This window comes from Taudactylus pleione, unplaced genomic scaffold (assembly GCF_031769625.1).
Source record: "Taudactylus pleione unplaced genomic scaffold, aTauple2 ptg001386l, whole genome shotgun sequence".
Lineage (NCBI taxonomy): Eukaryota > Metazoa > Chordata > Amphibia > Anura > Myobatrachidae > Taudactylus > Taudactylus pleione.
Genome location: NW_028285786.1, coordinates 162,468 through 181,101, shown reverse-complemented (window position 1 = coordinate 181,101; position 18,634 = coordinate 162,468). Strand labels below are relative to the sequence as shown.

Here is an 18,634-nt window from a genome sequence, read left to right as displayed (position 1 = left end):
ACAACCATTTTTACTCTCTTTCCTTCTAAAACTGATTCCTAGTAGCCCACTCCCTCACATTCCATTGCTTTGGACTTCATTCAGGAAACTTCCTTTTCTTTCATGGAGTGTCAAAGTAAACCATCCCTCCCTGGTGGTCTAGTGGCTAGGATTCGGCGCTCTCACCGCCGCGGCCCGGGTTCGATTCCCGGTCAGGGAAAGTGAGGTCCTTGGAATATTTTTGCTAAAAACACCAACCTTTCAAAGAAATGATGCACTTTCAGTTCAGCGCATCATTTCTAATACTTGAGCAACAGTGAGTTGTCAAAACAGACAATGGAAATTGATAACAAAGAGTCAGCTATCTTCCTTTCTTAGTGAATATTTTTCAGTTAGCTACTAAAAGACTTGTGCTCTTGTACAAAAGTATTTTTTTCATCAGAACCAATTAGACCATATTTGATATCTGAGTCATTAATGTCTTCTTTCTTTAGCACCAGAACAATTTATCATGGAGCCAGGGACTCTCAACGTCTAGCTCCTCAAAATAATTTTTTCGTGCCAGTACTATACATCCATCAGGTAAAGCTGCTGTGTGGTGTAATTTAAGACTGCTATGCACAACCATTTTTACTCTCCTTCCTTCTAAAACTGATTCCTAGTAGCCCACTCCCTCACATTCCATTGCTTTGGACTTCATTCAGGAAACTTCCTTTTCTTTCATGGAGTGTCAAAGTAAACCATCCCTCCCTGGTGGTCTAGTGGCTAGGATTCGGCACTCTCACCGCCGCGGCCCGGGTTCGATTCCCGGTCAGGGAAAGTGAGGTCCTCGGAATATTTTTGCCAAAAACACCAACCTTTCAAAGAAATGATGCGCTTTCAGTTCAGCGCATCATTTCTAATACTTGAGCAACAGTGAGTTGTCAAAACAGACAATGGAAATTGATAACAAAGAGTCAGCTATCTTCCTTTCTTAGTGAATATTTTTCAGTTAGCTACTAAAAGACTTGTGCTCTTGTACAAAAGTATTTTTTTTGACATGGAGTGTCAAACTAAACCATCCCTCCCTGGTGGTCTACTGGCTAGGATTCAGCGCTCTCACCGCCGCGGCCCGGGTTCGATTCCCGGTCAGGGAAAGTGAGGTCCTTGGAATATTTTTGCTAAAAACACCAACCTTTCAAAGAAATGATGCACTTTCAGTTCAGCGCATCATTTCTAATACTTGAGCAACAGTGAGTTGTCAAAACAGACAATGGAAATTGATAACAAAGAGTCAGCTATCTTCCTTTCTTAGTGAATATTTTTCATTTAGCTACTAAAAGACTTGTGCTCTTGTACAAAAGTATTTTTTTCATCAGAACCAATTAGACCATATTTGATATCTGAATCATTAATGTCTTCTTTCTTTAGCAGCAGAACAATTTATCATGGAGCCAGGGACTCTCAACGTCTAGCTCCTCAAAATAATTTTTTCGTGCCAGTACTATACATCCATCAGGTAAAGCTGCTGTGTGGTGTAATTTAAGACTGCTATGCACAACCATTTTTACTCTCCTTCCTTCTAAAACTGATTCCTAGTAGCCCACTCCCTCACATTCCATTGCTTTGGACTTCATTCAGGAAACTTCCTTTTCTTTCATGGAGTGTCAAACTAAACCATCCCTCCCAGGTGGTCTAGTGGCTAGGATTCGGTGCTCTCACCGCTGCAGCCTGGATTCGATTCCTGGTCAGGGAAAGTGAGGTCCTCGGAATATTTTTGCCAAAAACACCAACCTTTCAAAGAAATGATGCACTTTCAGTTCAGCGCATCATTTCTAATACTTGAGCAACAGTGAGTTGTCAAAACAGACAATGGAAATTGATAACAAAGAGTCAGCTATCTTCCTTTCTTAGTGAATATTTTTCAGTTAGCTACTAAAAGACTTGTGCTCTTGTACAAAAGTATTTTTTTTGACATGGAGTGTCAAACTAAACCATCCCTCCCTGGTGGTCTACTGGCTAGGATTCGGCGCTCTCACCGCCGCGGCCTGGGTTCGATTCCCGGGCTGGGAAAGTGAGGTCCTTGGAATATTTTTGCCAAAAAAACCAAACTTTCAAAGAAATGATGCACTTTCAGTTCAGCGCATCATTTCTAATACTTGAGCAACAGTGAGATGTCAAAACAGACAATGGAAATTGATAACAGAGAGTCAGCTATCTTCCTTTCTTAGTGAATATTTTTCAGTTAGCTACTAAAAGACTTGTGCTCTTGTACAAAAGTATTTTTTTCATCAGAACCAATTAGACCATATTTGATATCTGAGTCATTAATGTCTTCTTTCTTTAGCACCAGAACAATTTATCATGGAGCCAGGGACTCTCAACGTCTAGCTCCTCAAAATTATTTTTTCGTGCCAGTACTATACATCCATCAGGTAAAGCTGCTGTGTGGTGTAATTTAAGACTGCTATGCACAACCATTTTTACTCTCCTTCCTTCTAAAACTGATTCCTAGTAGCCCACTCCATCACATTCCATTGCTTTGGACTTCATTCAGAAAACTTCCTTTTCTTTCATGGAGTGTCAAACTAAACCATCCCTCCCTGGTGGTCTAGTGGCTAGGATTCGGCGCTCTCACCGCCGCGGCCCAGGTTCGATTCCCGGTCAGGGAAAGTGAGGTCCTCGGCATATTTTTGCCAAAAACACCAACCTTTCAAAGAAATGATGCACTTTCAGTTCAGCGCATCATTTCTAATACTTGAGCAACAGTGAGTTGTCAAAACAGACAATGGAAATTGATAACAAAGAGTCAGCTATCTTCCTTTCTTAGTGAATATTTTTCAGTTAGCTACTAAAAGACTTGTGCTCTTGTACAAAAGTATTTTTTTCATCAGAACCAATTAGACCATATTTGATATCTGAGTCATTAATGTCTTCTTTCTTTAGCACCAGAACAATTTATCATGGAGCCAGGGACTCTCAACGTCTAGCTCCTCAAAATAATTTTTTCGTGCCAGTACTATACATCCATCAGGTAAAGCTGCTGTGTGGTGTAATTTAAGACTGCTATGCACAACCATTTTTACTCTCCTTCCTTCTAAAACTGATTCCTAGTAGCCCACTCCCTCACATTCCATTGCTTTGGACTTCATTCAGGAAACTTCCTTTTCTTTCATGGAGTGTCAAACAAAACCATCCCTCCCTGGTGGTCTAGTGGCTAGGATTCGGCGCTCTCACCGCCGCGGCCCGGGGTCGACTCCCGGTCAGGGAAAGTGAGGTCCTCGGAATGTTTTTGCCAAAAACACCAACCTTTCAAAGAAATGATGCACTTTCAGTTCAGCGCATCATTTCTAATACTTGAGCAACAGTGAGTTGTCAAAACAGACAATGGAAATTGATAACAAAGAGTCAGCTATCTTCCTTTGTTAGTGAATATTTTTCAGTTAGCTACTAAAAGACTTGTGCTCTTGTACAAAAGTATTTTTTTCATCAGAACCAATTAGACCATATTTGATATCTGAGTCATTAATGTCTTCTTTCTTTAGCACCAGAACAATTTATCATGGAGCCAGGGACTCTCAACGTCTAGCTCCTCAAAATAATTTTTTCGTGCCAGTACTATACATCCATCAGGTAAAGCTGCTGTGTGGTGTAATTTAAGACTGCTATGCACAACCATTTTTACTCTCCTTCCTTCTAAAACTGATTCCTAGTAGCCCACTCCCTCACATTCCATTGCTTTGGACTTCATTCAGGAAACTTCCTTTTCTTTCATGGAGTGTCAAACTAAACCATCCCTCCCTGGTGGTCTAGTGGCTAGGATTTGGCGCTCTCACCACCGCGGCCCGGGTTCGATTCCCGGTCAGGGAAAGTGAGGTCCTCGGAATATTTTTGCCAAAAACACCAACCTTTCAAAGAAATGATGCACTTTCAGTTCAGCGCATCATTTCTAATACTTGAGCAACAGTGAGTTGTCAAAACAGACAATGGAAATTGATAACAAAGAGTCAGCTATCTTCCTTTCTTAGTGAATATTTTTCAGTTAGCTACTAAAAGACTTGTGCTCTTGTACAAAAGTATTTTTTTCATCAGAACCAATTAGACCATATTTGATATCTGAGTCATTAATGTCTTCTTTCTTTAGCACCAGAACAATTTATCATGGAGCCAGGGACTCTCAACGTCTAGCTCCTCAAAATAATTTTTTCGTGCCAGTACTATACATCCATCAGGTAAAGCTGCTGTGTGGTGTAATTTAAGACTGCTATGCACAACCATTTTTACTCTCCTTCCTTCTAAAACTGATTCCTAGTAGCCCACTCCCTCACATTCCATTGCTTTGGACTTCATTCAGGAAACTTCCTTTTCTTTCATGGAGTGTCAAACAAAACCATCCCTCCCTGGTGGTCTAGTGGCTAGGATTCGGCGCTCTCACCGCCGCGGCCCGGGGTCGACTCCCGGTCAGGGAAAGTGAGGTCCTCGGAATGTTTTTGCCAAAAACACCAACCTTTCAAAGAAATGATGCACTTTCAGTTCAGCGCATCATTTCTAATACTTGAGCAACAGTGAGTTGTCAAAACAGACAATGGAAATTGATAACAAAGAGTCAGCTATCTTCCTTTGTTAGTGAATATTTTTCAGTTAGCTACTAAAAGACTTGTGCTCTTGTACAAAAGTATTTTTTTCATCAGAACCAATTAGACCATATTTGATATCTGAGTCATTAATGTCTTCTTTCTTTAGCACCAGAACAATTTATCATGGAGCCAGGGACTCTCAACGTCTAGCTCCTCAAAATAATTTTTTCGTGCCAGTACTATACATCCATCAGGTAAAGCTGCTGTGTGGTGTAATTTAAGACTGCTATGCACAACCATTTTTACTCTCCTTCCTTCTAAAACTGATTCCTAGTAGCCCACTCCCTCACATTCCATTGCTTTGGACTTCATTCAGGAAACTTCCTTTTCTTTCATGGAGTGTCAAACTAAACCATCCCTCCCTGGTGGTCTAGTGGCTAGGATTTGGCGCTCTCACCACCGCGGCCCGGGTTCGATTCCCGGTCAGGGAAAGTGAGGTCCTCTGAATATTTTTGCCAAAAACACCAACCTTTCAAAGAAATGATGCACTTTCAGTTCAGCGCATCATTTCTAATACTTGAGCAACAGTGAGTTGTCAAAACAGACAATGGAAATTGATAACAAAGAGTCAGCTATCTTCCTTTCTTAGTGAATATTTTTCAGTTAGCTACTAAAAGACTTGTGCTCTTGTACAAAAGTATTTTTTTCATCAGAACCAATTAGACCATATTTGATATCTGAGTCATTAATGTCTTCTTTCTTTAGCACCAGAACAATTTATCATGGAGCCAGGGACTCTCAACGTCTAGCTCCTCAAAATAATTTTTTCGTGCCAGTACTATACATCCATCAGGTAAAGCTGCTGTGTGGTGTAATTTAAGACTGCTATGCACAACCATTTTTACTCTCCTTCCTTCTAAAACTGATTCCTAGTAGCCCACTCCCTCACATTCCATTGCTTTGGACTTCATTCAGGAAACTTCCTTTTCTTTCATGGAGTGTCAAACTAAACCATCCCTCCCTGGTGGTCTAGAGGCTAGGATTCGGCGCTCTCACCGCCGCGGCCCGGGTTTGATTCCTGGTCAGTGAAAGTGAGGTCCTCGGAATGTTTTTGCCAAAAACACCAACCTTTCAAAGAAATTATGCACTTTCAGTTCAGCGCATCATTTCTAATACTTGAGCAACAGTGAGATGTCAAAACAGACAATGGAAATTGATAACAAAGAGTCAGCTATCTTCCTTTCTTAGTGAATATTTTTCAGTTACCTACTAAAAGACTTGTGCTCTTGTACAAAAGTATTTTTTTCATCAGAACCAATTAGACCATATTTGATATCTGAATCATTAATGTCTTCTTTCTTTAGCACGAGAACAATTTATCATGGAGCCAGGGACACTCAACGTCTAGCTCCTCAAAATAATTTTTTTGTGCCAGTACTATACATCCATCAGGTAAAGCTGCTGTGTGGTGTAATTTAAGACTGCTATGCACAACCATTTTTACTCTCCTTCCTTCTAAAACTGATTCCTAGTAGCCCACTCCCTCACATTCCATTGCTTTGGACTTCATTCAGGAAACTTCCTTTTCTTTCATGGAGTGTCAAACTAAACCATCCCTCCCTGGTGGTCTAGAGGCTAGGATTCGGCGCTCTCGCCGCGGCCCGGGTTCGATTCCCGGTCAGTGAAAGTGAGGTCTTCGGAATGTTTTTGCCAAAAACACCAACCTTTCAAAGAAATTATGCACTTTCAGTTCAGCGCATCATTTCTAATACTTGAGCAACAGTGAGATGTCAAAACAGACAATGGAAATTGATAACAAAGAGTCAGCTATCTTCCTTTCTTAGTGAATATTTTTCAGTTAGCTACTAAAAGACTTGTGCTCTTGTACAAAAGTATTTTTTTTGACATGGAGTGTCAAACTAAACCATCCCTCCCTGGTGGTCTACTGGCTAGGATTCAGCGCTCTCACTGCCGCGGCCCGGGTTCGATTCCCGGTCAGGGAAAGTGAGGTCCTTGGAATATTTTTGCTAAAAACACCAACCTTTCAAAGAAATGATGCACTTTCAGTTCAGCGCATCATTTCTAATACTTGAGCAACAGTGAGTTGTCAAAACAGACAATGGAAATTGATAACAAAGAGTCAGCTATCTTCCTTTCTTAGTGAATATTTTTCATTTAGCTACTAAAAGACTTGTGCTCTTGTACAAAAGTATTTTTTTCATCAGAACCAATTAGACCATATTTGATATCTGAATCATTAATGTCTTCTTTCTTTAGCACCAGAACAATTTATCATGGAGCCAGGGACTCTCAACGTCTAGCTCCTCAAAATAATTTTTTCGTGCCAGTACTATACATCCATCAGGTAAAGCTGCTGTGTGGTGTAATTTAAGACTGCTATGCACAACCATTTTTACTCTCCTTCCTTCTAAAACTGATTCCTAGTAGCCCACTCCCTCACATTCCATTGCTTTGGACTTCATTCAGGAAACTTCCTTTTCTTTCATGGAGTGTCAAACTAAACCATCCCTCCCAGGTGGTCTAGTGGCTAGGATTCGGTGCTCTCACCGCTGCAGCCTGGATTCGATTCCTGGTCAGGGAAAGTGAGGTCCTCGGAATATTTTTGCCAAAAACACCAACCTTTCAAAGAAATGATGCACTTTCAGTTCAGCGCATCATTTCTAATACTTGAGCAACAGTGAGTTGTCAAAACAGACAATGGAAATTGATAACAAAGAGTCAGCTATCTTCCTTTCTTAGTGAATATTTTTCAGTTAGCTACTAAAAGACTTGTGCTCTTGTACAAAAGTATTTTTTTGACATGGAGTGTCAAACTAAACCATCCATCCCTGGTGGTCTACTGGCTAGGATTCGGCGCTCTCACCGCCGCGGCCTGGGTTCGCTTCCCGGGCTGGGAAAGTGAGGTCCTTGGAATATTTTTGCCAAAAAAACCAAACTTTCAAAGAAATGATGCACTTTCAGTTCAGCGCATCATTTCTAATACTTGAGCAACAGTGAGATGTCAAAACAGACAATGGAAATTGATAACAGAGAGTCAGCTATCTTCCTTTCTTAGTGAATATTTTTCAGTTAGCTACTAAAAGACTTGTGCTCTTGTACAAAAGTATTTTTTTCATCAGAACCAATTAGACCATATTTGATATCTGAATCATTAATGTCTTCTTTCTTTAGCACCAGAACAATTTATCATGGAGCCAGGGACTCTCAACGTCAAGCTCCTCAAAATAATTTTTTTGTGCCAGTACTATACATCCATCAGGTAAAGCTGCTGTGTGGTGTAATTTAAGACTGCTATGCACAACCATTTTTACTCTCCTTCATTCTAAAACTGATTCCTAGTAGCCCACTCCCTCACATTCCATTGCTTTGGACTTCATTCAGGAAACTTCCTTTTCTTTCATGGAGTGTCAAACTAAACCATCCCTCCCTGGTGGTCTAGTGGCTAGGATTCGGCGCTCTCACCGCCGCGGCCCGTGTTCGATTCCCGGTCAGGGAAACTGAGGTCCTCTGAATATTTTTGCCAAAAACACCAACCTTTCAAAGAAATGATGCACTTTCAGTTCAGCGCATCATTTCTAATACTTGAGCAACAGTGAGTTGTCAAAACAGACAATGGAAATTGATAACAAAGAGTCAGCTATCTTCCTTTCTTAGTGAATATTTTTCAGTTAGCTACTAAAAGACTTGTGCTCTTGTACAAAAGTATTTTTTTCATCAGAACCAATTAGACCATATTTGATATCTGAATCATTAATGTCTTCTTTCTTTAGCACGAGAACAATTTATCATGGAGCCAGGGACACTCAACGTCTAGCTCCTCAAAATAATTTTTTTGTGCCAGTACTATACATCCATCAGGTAAAGCTGCTGTGTGGTGTAATTTAAGACTGCTATGCACAACCATTTTTACTCTCCTTCCTTCTAAAACTGATTCCTAGTAGCCCACTCCCTCACATTCCATTGCTTTGGACTTCATTCAGGAAACTTCCTTTTCTTTCATGGAGTGTCAAACAAAACCATCCCTCCCTGGTGGTCTAGTGGCTAGGATTCGGCGCTCTCACCGCCGCGGCCCGGGGTCGACTCCCGGTCAGGGAAAGTGAGGTCCTCGGAATGTTTTTGCCAAAAACACCAACCTTTCAAAGAAATGATGCACTTTCAGTTCAGCGCATCATTTCTAATACTTGAGCAACAGTGAGTTGTCAAAACAGACAATGGAAATTGATAACAAAGAGTCAGCTATCTTCCTTTGTTAGTGAATATTTTTCAGTTAGCTACTAAAAGACTTGTGCTCTTGTACAAAAGTTTTTTTTTCATCAGAACCAATTAGACCATATTTGATATCTGAGTCATTAATGTCTTCTTTCTTTAGCACCAGAACAATTTATCATGGAGCCAGGGACTCTCAACGTCTAGCTCCTCAAAATAATTTTTTCGTGCCAGTACTATACATCCATCAGGTAAAGCTGCTGTGTGGTGTAATTTAAGACTGCTATGCACAACCATTTTTACTCTCCTTCCTTCTAAAACTGATTCCTAGTAGCCCACTCCCTCACATTCCATTGCTTTGGACTTCATTCAGGAAACTTCCTTTTCTTTCATGGAGTGTCAAACTAAACCATCCCTCCCTGGTGGTCTAGTGGCTAGGATTTGGCGCTCTCACCACCGCGGCCCGGGTTCGATTCCCGGTCAGGGAAAGTGAGGTCCTCGGAATATTTTTGCCAAAAACACCAACCTTTCAAAGAAATGATGCACTTTCAGTTCAGCGCATCATTTCTAATACTTGAGCAACAGTGAGTTGTCAAAACAGACAATGGAAATTGATAACAAAGAGTCAGCTATCTTCCTTTCTTAGTGAATATTTTTCAGTTAGCTACTAAAAGACTTGTGCTCTTGTACAAAAGTATTTTTTTCATCAGAACCAATTAGACCATATTTGATATCTGAGTCATTAATGTCTTCTTTCTTTAGCACCAGAACAATTTATCATGGAGCCAGGGACTCTCAACGTCTAGCTCCTCAAAATAATTTTTTCGTGCCAGTACTATACATCCATCAGGTAAAGCTGCTGTGTGGTGTAATTTAAGACTGCTATGCACAACCATTTTTACTCTCCTTCCTTCTAAAACTGATTCCTAGTAGCCCACTCCCTCACATTCCATTGCTTTGGACTTCATTCAGGAAACTTCCTTTTCTTTCATGGAGTGTCAAACAAAACCATCCCTCCCTGGTGGTCTAGTGGCTAGGATTCGGCGCTCTCACCGCCGCGGCCCGGGGTCGACTCCCGGTCAGGGAAAGTGAGGTCCTCGGAATGTTTTTGCCAAAAACACCAACCTTTCAAAGAAATGATGCACTTTCAGTTCAGCGCATCATTTCTAATACTTGAGCAACAGTGAGTTGTCAAAACAGACAATGGAAATTGATAACAAAGAGTCAGCTATCTTCCTTTGTTAGTGAATATTTTTCAGTTAGCTACTAAAAGACTTGTGCTCTTGTACAAAAGTATTTTTTTCATCAGAACCAATTAGACCATATTTGATATCTGAGTCATTAATGTCTTCTTTCTTTAGCACCAGAACAATTTATCATGGAGCCAGGGACTCTCAACGTCTAGCTCCTCAAAATAATTTTTTCGTGCCAGTACTATACATCCATCAGGTAAAGCTGCTGTGTGGTGTAATTTAAGACTGCTATGCACAACCATTTTTACTCTCCTTCCTTCTAAAACTGATTCCTAGTAGCCCACTCCCTCACATTCCATTGCTTTGGACTTCATTCAGGAAACTTCCTTTTCTTTCATGGAGTGTCAAACTAAACCATCCCTCCCTGGTGGTCTAGTGGCTAGGATTTGGCGCTCTCACCACCGCGGCCCGGGTTCGATTCCCGGTCAGGGAAAGTGAGGTCCTCTGAATATTTTTGCCAAAAACACCAACCTTTCAAAGAAATGATGCACTTTCAGTTCAGCGCATCATTTCTAATACTTGAGCAACAGTGAGTTGTCAAAACAGACAATGGAAATTGATAACAAAGAGTCAGCTATCTTCCTTTCTTAGTGAATATTTTTCAGTTAGCTACTAAAAGACTTGTGCTCTTGTACAAAAGTATTTTTTTCATCAGAACCAATTAGACCATATTTGATATCTGAGTCATTAATGTCTTCTTTCTTTAGCACCAGAACAATTTATCATGGAGCCAGGGACTCTCAACGTCTAGCTCCTCAAAATAATTTTTTCGTGCCAGTACTATACATCCATCAGGTAAAGCTGCTGTGTGGTGTAATTTAAGACTGCTATGCACAACCATTTTTACTCTCCTTCCTTCTAAAACTGATTCCTAGTAGCCCACTCCCTCACATTCCATTGCTTTGGACTTCATTCAGGAAACTTCCTTTTCTTTCATGGAGTGTCAAACTAAACCATCCCTCCCTGGTGGTCTAGAGGCTAGGATTCGGCGCTCTCACCGCCGCGGCCCGGGTTTGATTCCTGGTCAGTGAAAGTGAGGTCCTCGGAACGTTTTTGCCAAAAACACCAACCTTTCAAAGAAATTATGCACTTTCAGTTCAGCGCATCATTTCTAATACTTGAGCAACAGTGAGATGTCAAAACAGACAATGGAAATTGATAACAAAGAGTCAGCTATCTTCCTTTCTTAGTGAATATTTTTCAGTTACCTACTAAAAGACTTGTGCTCTTGTACAAAAGTATTTTTTTCATCAGAACCAATTAGACCATATTTGATATCTGAATCATTAATGTCTTCTTTCTTTAGCACGAGAACAATTTATCATGGAGCCAGGGACACTCAACGTCTAGCTCCTCAAAATAATTTTTTTGTGCCAGTACTATACATCCATCAGGTAAAGCTGCTGTGTGGTGTAATTTAAGACTGCTATGCACAACCATTTTTACTCTCCTTCCTTCTAAAACTGATTCCTAGTAGCCCACTCCCTCACATTCCATTGCTTTGGACTTCATTCAGGAAACTTCCTTTTCTTTCATGGAGTGTCAAACTAAACCATCCCTCCCTGGTGGTCTAGAGGCTAGGATTCGGCGCTCTCGCCGCGGCCCGGGTTCGATTCCCGGTCAGTGAAAGTGAGGTCTTCGGAATGTTTTTGCCAAAAACACCAACCTTTCAAAGAAATTATGCACTTTCAGTTCAGCGCATCATTTCTAATACTTGAGCAACAGTGAGATGTCAAAACAGACAATGGAAATTGATAACAAAGAGTCAGCTATCTTCCTTTCTTAGTGAATATTTTTCAGTTAGCTACTAAAAGACTTGTGCTCTTGTACAAAAGTATTTTTTTTGACATGGAGTGTCAAACTAAACCATCCCTCCCTGGTGGTCTACTGGCTAGGATTCAGCGCTCTCACCGCCGCGGCCCGGGTTCGATTCCCGGTCAGGGAAAGTGAGGTCCTTGGAATATTTTTGCTAAAAACACCAACCTTTCAAAGAAATGATGCACTTTCAGTTCAGCGCATCATTTCTAATACTTGAGCAACAGTGAGTTGTCAAAACAGACAATGGAAATTGATAACAAAGAGTCAGCTATCTTCCTTTCTTAGTGAATATTTTTCATTTAGCTACTAAAAGACTTGTGCTCTTGTACAAAAGTATTTTTTTCATCAGAACCAATTAGACCATATTTGATATCTGAATCATTAATGTCTTCTTTCTTTAGCACCAGAACAATTTATCATGGAGCCAGGGACTCTCAACGTCTAGCTCCTCAAAATAATTTTTTCGTGCCAGTACTATACATCCATCAGGTAAAGCTGCTGTGTGGTGTAATTTAAGACTGCTATGCACAACCATTTTTACTCTCCTTCCTTCTAAAACTGATTCCTAGTAGCCCACTCCCTCACATTCCATTGCTTTGGACTTCATTCAGGAAACTTCCTTTTCTTTCATGGAGTGTCAAACTAAACCATCCCTCCCAGGTGGTCTAGTGGCTAGGATTCGGTGCTCTCACCGCTGCAGCCTGGATTCGATTCCTGGTCAGGGAAAGTGAGGTCCTCGGAATATTTTTGCCAAAAACACCAACCTTTCAAAGAAATGATGCACTTTCAGTTCAGCGCATCATTTCTAATACTTGAGCAACAGTGAGTTGTCAAAACAGACAATGGAAATTGATAACAAAGAGTCAGCTATCTTCCTTTCTTAGTGAATATTTTTCAGTTAGCTACTAAAAGACTTGTGCTCTTGTACAAAAGTATTTTTTTGACATGGAGTGTCAAACTAAACCATCCATCCCTGGTGGTCTACTGGCTAGGATTCGGCGCTCTCACCGCCGCGGCCTGGGTTCGCTTCCCGGGCTGGGAAAGTGAGGTCCTTGGAATATTTTTGCCAAAAAAACCAAACTTTCAAAGAAATGATGCACTTTCAGTTCAGCGCATCATTTCTAATACTTGAGCAACAGTGAGATGTCAAAACAGACAATGGAAATTGATAACAGAGAGTCAGCTATCTTCCTTTCTTAGTGAATATTTTTCAGTTAGCTACTAAAAGACTTGTGCTCTTGTACAAAAGTATTTTTTTCATCAGAACCAATTAGACCATATTTGATATCTGAATCATTAATGTCTTCTTTCTTTAGCACCAGAACAATTTATCATGGAGCCAGGGACTCTCAACGTCAAGCTCCTCAAAATAATTTTTTTGTGCCAGTACTATACATCCATCAGGTAAAGCTGCTGTGTGGTGTAATTTAAGACTGCTATGCACAACCATTTTTACTCTCCTTCATTCTAAAACTGATTCCTAGTAGCCCACTCCCTCACATTCCATTGCTTTGGACTTCATTCAGGAAACTTCCTTTTCTTTCATGGAGTGTCAAACTAAACCATCCCTCCCTGGTGGTCTAGTGGCTAGGATTCGGCGCTCTCACCGCCGCGGCCCGTGTTCGATTCCCGGTCAGGGAAACTGAGGTCCTCTGAATATTTTTGCCAAAAACACCAACCTTTCAAAGAAATGATGCACTTTCAGTTCAGCGCATCATTTCTAATACTTGAGCAACAGTGAGTTGTCAAAACAGACAATGGAAATTGATAACAAAGAGTCAGCTATCTTCCTTTCTTAGTGAATATTTTTCAGTTAGCTACTAAAAGACTTGTGCTCTTGTACAAAAGTATTTTTTTCATCAGAACCAATTAGACCATATTTGATATCTGAATCATTAATGTCTTCTTTCTTTAGCACGAGAACAATTTATCATGGAGCCAGGGACACTCAACGTCTAGCTCCTCAAAATAATTTTTTTGTGCCAGTACTATACATCCATCAGGTAAAGCTGCTGTGTGGTGTAATTTAAGACTGCTATGCACAACCATTTTTACTCTCCTTCCTTCTAAAACTGATTCCTAGTAGCCCACTCCCTCACATTCCATTGCTTTGGACTTCATTCAGGAAACTTCCTTTTCTTTCATGGAGTGTCAAACTAAACCATCCCTCCCTGGTGGTCTAGAGGCTAGGATTCGGCGCTCTCGCCGCGGCCCGGGTTCGATTCCCGGTCAGTGAAAGTGAGGTCCTCGGAATGTTTTTGCCAAAAACACCAACCTTTCAAAGAAATTATGCACTTTCAGTTCAGCGCATCATTTCTAATACTTGAGCAACAGTGAGATGTCAAAACAGACAATGGAAATTGATAACAAAGAGTCAGCTATCTTCCTTTCTTAGTGAATATTTTTCAGTTAGCTACTAAAAGACTTGTGCTCTTGTACAAAAGTATTTTTTTTGACATGGAGTGTCAAACTAAACCATCCCTCCCTGGTGGTCTACTGGCTAGGATTCAGCGCTCTCACCGCCGCGGCCCGGGTTCGATTCCCGGGCTGGGAAAGTGAGGTCCTTGGAATATTTTTGCTAAAAACACCAACCTTTCAAAGAAATGATGCACTTTCAGTTCAGCGCATCATTTCTAATACTTGAGCAACAGTGAGATGTCAAAACAGACAATGGAAATTGATAACAGAGAGTCAGCTATCTTCCTTTCTTAGTGAATATTTTTCAGTTAGCTACTAAAAGACTTGTGCTCTTGTAAAAAAGTATTTTTTTCATCAGAACCAATTAGACCATATTTGATATCTGAATCATTAATGTCTTCTTTCTTTAGCACCAGAACAATTTATCATGGAGCCAGGGACTCTCAACGTCTAGCTCCTCAAAATAATTTTTTTGTGCCAGTACTATACATCCATCAGGTAAAGCTGCTGTGTGGTGTAATTTAAGACTGCTATGCACAACCATTTTTACTCTCCTTCATTCTAAAACTGATTCCTAGTAGCCCACTCCCTCACATTCCATTGCTTTGGACTTCATTCAGGAAACTTCCTTTTCTTTCATGGAGTGTCAAACTAAACCATCCCTCCCTGGTGGTCTAGTGGCTAGGATTCGGCGCTCTCACCGCCGCGGCCCGTGTTCGATTCCCGGTCAGGGAAACTGAGGTCCTCTGAATATTTTTGCCAAAAACACCAACCTTTCAAAGAAATGAAGCACTTTCAGTTCAGCGCATCATTTCTAATACTTGAGCAACAGTGAGTTGTCAAAACAGACAATGGAAATTGATAACAAAGAGTCAGCTATCTTCCTTTCTTAGTGAATATTTTTCAGTTAGCTACTAAAAGGCTTGTGCTCTTGTACAAAAGTATTTTTTTCCTCAGAACCAATTAGACCATATTTGATATCTGAGTCATTAATGTCTTCTTTCTTTAGCACCAGAACAATTTATCATGGAGCCAGGGACTCTCAACGTCTAGCTCCTCAAAATAATTTTTTCGTGCCAGTACTATACATCCATCAGGTAAAGCTGCTGTGTGGTGTAATTTAAGACTGCTATGCACAACCATTTTTACTCTCCTTCCTTCTAAAACTGATTCCTAGTAGCCCACTCCCTCACATTCCATTGCTTTGGACTTCATTCAGGAAACTTCCTTTTCTTTCATGGAGTGTCAAACTAAACCATCCCTCCCTGGTGGTCTAGAGGCTAGGATTCGGCGCTCTCACCGCCGCGGCCCGGGTTCGATTCCCGGTCAGTGAAAGTGAGGTCCTCGGAATGTTTTTGCCAAAAACACCAACCTTTCAAAGAAATTATGCACTTTCAGTTCAGCGCATCATTTCTAATACTTGAGCAACAGTGAGATGTCAAAACAGACAATGGAAATTGATAACAAAGAGTCAGCTATCTTCCTTTCTTAGTGAATATTTTTCAGTTAGCTACTAAAAGACTTGTGCTCTTGTACAAAAGTATTTTTTTTGACATGGAGTGTCAAACTAAACCATCCCTCCCTGGTGGTCTACTGGCTAGGATTCAGCGCTCTTACCGCCGCGGCCCGGGTTCGATTCCCGGTCAGGGAAAGTGAGGTCCTCGGAATATTTTTGCTAAAAACACCAACCTTTCAAAGAAATGATGCACTTTCAGTTCAGCGCATCATTTCTAATACTTGAGCAACAGTGAGTTGTCAAAACAGACAATGGAAATTGATAACAAAGAGTCAGCTATCTTCCTTTCTTAGTGAATATTTTTCAGTTAGCTACTAAAAGACTTGTGCTCTTGTACAAAAGTATTTTTTTCATCAGAACCAATTAGACCATATTTGATATCTGAATCATTAATGTCTTCTTTCTTTAGCACCAGAACAATTTATCATGGAGCCAGGGACTCTCAACGTCTAGCTCCTCAAAATAATTTTTTCGTGCCAGTACTATACATCCATCAGGTAAAGCTGCTGTGTGGTGTAATTTAAGACTGCTATGCACAACCATTTTTACTCTCCTTCCTTCTAAAACTGATTCCTAGTAGCCCACTCCCTCACATTCCATTGCTTTGGACTTCATTCAGGAAACTTCCTTTTCTTTCATGGAGTGTCAAACAAATCCATCCCTCCCTGGTGGTCTAGTGGCTAGGATTCGGCGCTCTCACCGCCGCGGCCCGGTGTCGATTCCCGGTCAGGGAAAGTGAGGTCCTCGGAATATTTTTGCCAAAAACACCAACCTTTCAAAGAAATGATGCACTTTCAGTTCAGCGCATCATTTCTAATAGTTGAGCAAAAGTGAGTTGTCAAAACAGACAATGGAAATTGATAACAAAGAGTCAGCTATCTTCCTTTCTTAGTGAATATTTTTCAGTTAGCTACTAAAAGACTTGTGCTCTTGTACAAAAGTATTTTTTTCATCAGAACCAATTAGACCATATTTGATATCTGAGTCATTAATGTCTTCTTTCTTTAGCACCAGAACAATTTATCATGGAGCCAGGGACTCTCAACGTCTAGCTCCTCAAAATAATTTTTTCGTGCCAGTACTATACATCCATCAGGTAAAGCTACTGTGTGGTGTAATTTAAGACTGCTATGCACAACCATTTTTACTCTCCTTCATTCTAAAACTGATTCCTAGTAGCCCACTCCCTCACATTCCATTGCTTTGGACTTCATTCAGGAAACTTCCTTTTCTTTCATGGAGTGTCAAACTAAACCATCCCTCCCTGGTGGTCTAGTGGCTAGGATTCGGCGCTCTCACCGCCGCGGCCCGGGTTCGATTCCCGGTCAGGGAAAGTGAGGTCCTCGGAATATTTTTGCCAAAAACACCAACCTTTCAAAGAAATGATGCACTTTCAGTTCAGCGCATCATTTCTAATACTTGAGCAACAGTGAGTTGTCAAAACAGACAATGGAAATTGATAACAAAGAGTCAGCTATCTTCCTTTCTTAGTGAATATTTTTCAGTTAGCTACTAAAAGACTTGTGCTCTTGTACAAAAGTATTTTTTTCATCAGAACCAATTAGACCATATTTGATATCTGAGTCATTAATGTCTTCTTTCTTTAGCACCAGAACAATTTATCATGGAGCTAGGGACTCTCAACGTCTAGCTCCTCAAAATAATTTTTTCGTGCCAGTACTATACATCCATCAGGTAAAGCTGCTGTGTGGTGTAATTTAAGACTGCTATGCACAACCATTTTTACTCTCCTTCCTTCTAAAACTGATTCCTAGTAGCCCACTCCCTCACATTCCATTGCTTTGGACTTCATTCAGGAAACTTCCTTTTCTTTCATGGAGTGTCAAACAAAACCATCCCTCCCTGGTGGTCTAGTGGCTAGGATTCGGCGCTCTCACCGCCGCGGCCCGGGGTCGATTCTCGGTCAGGGAAAGTGAGGTCCTCGGAATATTTTTGCCAAAAACACCAACCTTTCAAAGAAATGATGCACTTTCAGTTCAGCGCATCATTTCTAATACTTGAGCAACAGTGAGTTGTCAAAACAGACAATGGAAATTGATAACAAAGAGTCAGCTATCTTCCTTTCTTAGTGAATATTTTTCAGTTAGCTACTAAAAGACTTGTGCTCTTGTACAAAAGTATTTTTTTCATCAGAACCAATTAGACCATATTTGATATCTGAGTCATTAATGTCTTCTTTCTTTAGCACCAGAACAATTTATCATGGAGCCAGGGACTCTCAACGTCTAGCTCCTCAAAATAATTTTTTCGTGCCAGTACTATACATCCATCAGGTAAAGCTGCTGTGTGGTGTAATTTAAGACTGCTATGCACAACCATTTTTACTCTCCTTCCTTCTAAAACTGATTCCTAGTAGCCCACTCCCTCACATTCCATTGCTTTGGACTTCATTCAGGAAACTTCCTTTTCTTTCATGGAGTGTCAAACAAATCCATCCCTCCCTGGTGGTCTAGTGGCTAGGATTCGGCGCTCTCACCGCCGCGGCCCGGGGTCGATTCCCGGTCAGGGAAAGTGAGGTCCTCGGAATATTTTTGCCAAAAACACCAACCTTTCAAAGAAATGATGCACTTTCAGTTCAGCGCATCATTTCTAATAGTTGAGCAACAGTGAGTTGTCAAAACAGACAATGGAAATTGATAACAAAGAGTCAGCTATCTTCCTTTCTTAGTGAATATTTTTCAGTTAGCTACTAAAAGACTTGTGCTCTTGTACAAAAGTATTTTTTTCATCAGAACCAATTAGACCATATTTGATATCTGAATCATTAATGTCTTCTTTCTTTAGCACGAGAACAATTTATCATGGAGCCAGGGACACTCAACGTCTAGCTCCTCAAAATAATTTTT

At 40.7% G+C, this 18,634-nt stretch overlaps 3 non-coding genes across 3 annotated transcripts; all 3 read left to right on the top strand.

Moving 5' to 3' along the window:
* The first annotated feature begins 127 nt into the window (after positions 1 to 127).
* Positions 128 to 199, top strand: TRNAE-CUC (transfer RNA glutamic acid (anticodon CUC)). The gene has a single exon. It is a non-coding gene; the product is annotated as a tRNA-Glu (tRNA).
* Positions 200 to 726: 527 nt separating this feature from the next.
* Positions 727 to 798, top strand: TRNAE-CUC (transfer RNA glutamic acid (anticodon CUC)). Its single transcript has one exon. It is a non-coding gene; the product is annotated as a tRNA-Glu (tRNA).
* Positions 799 to 17,028: 16,230 nt separating this feature from the next.
* TRNAE-CUC (transfer RNA glutamic acid (anticodon CUC)) lies at positions 17,029 to 17,100 on the top strand. The gene has a single exon. It is a non-coding gene; the product is annotated as a tRNA-Glu (tRNA).
* The last annotated feature ends 1,534 nt before the right edge of the window (positions 17,101 to 18,634 follow it).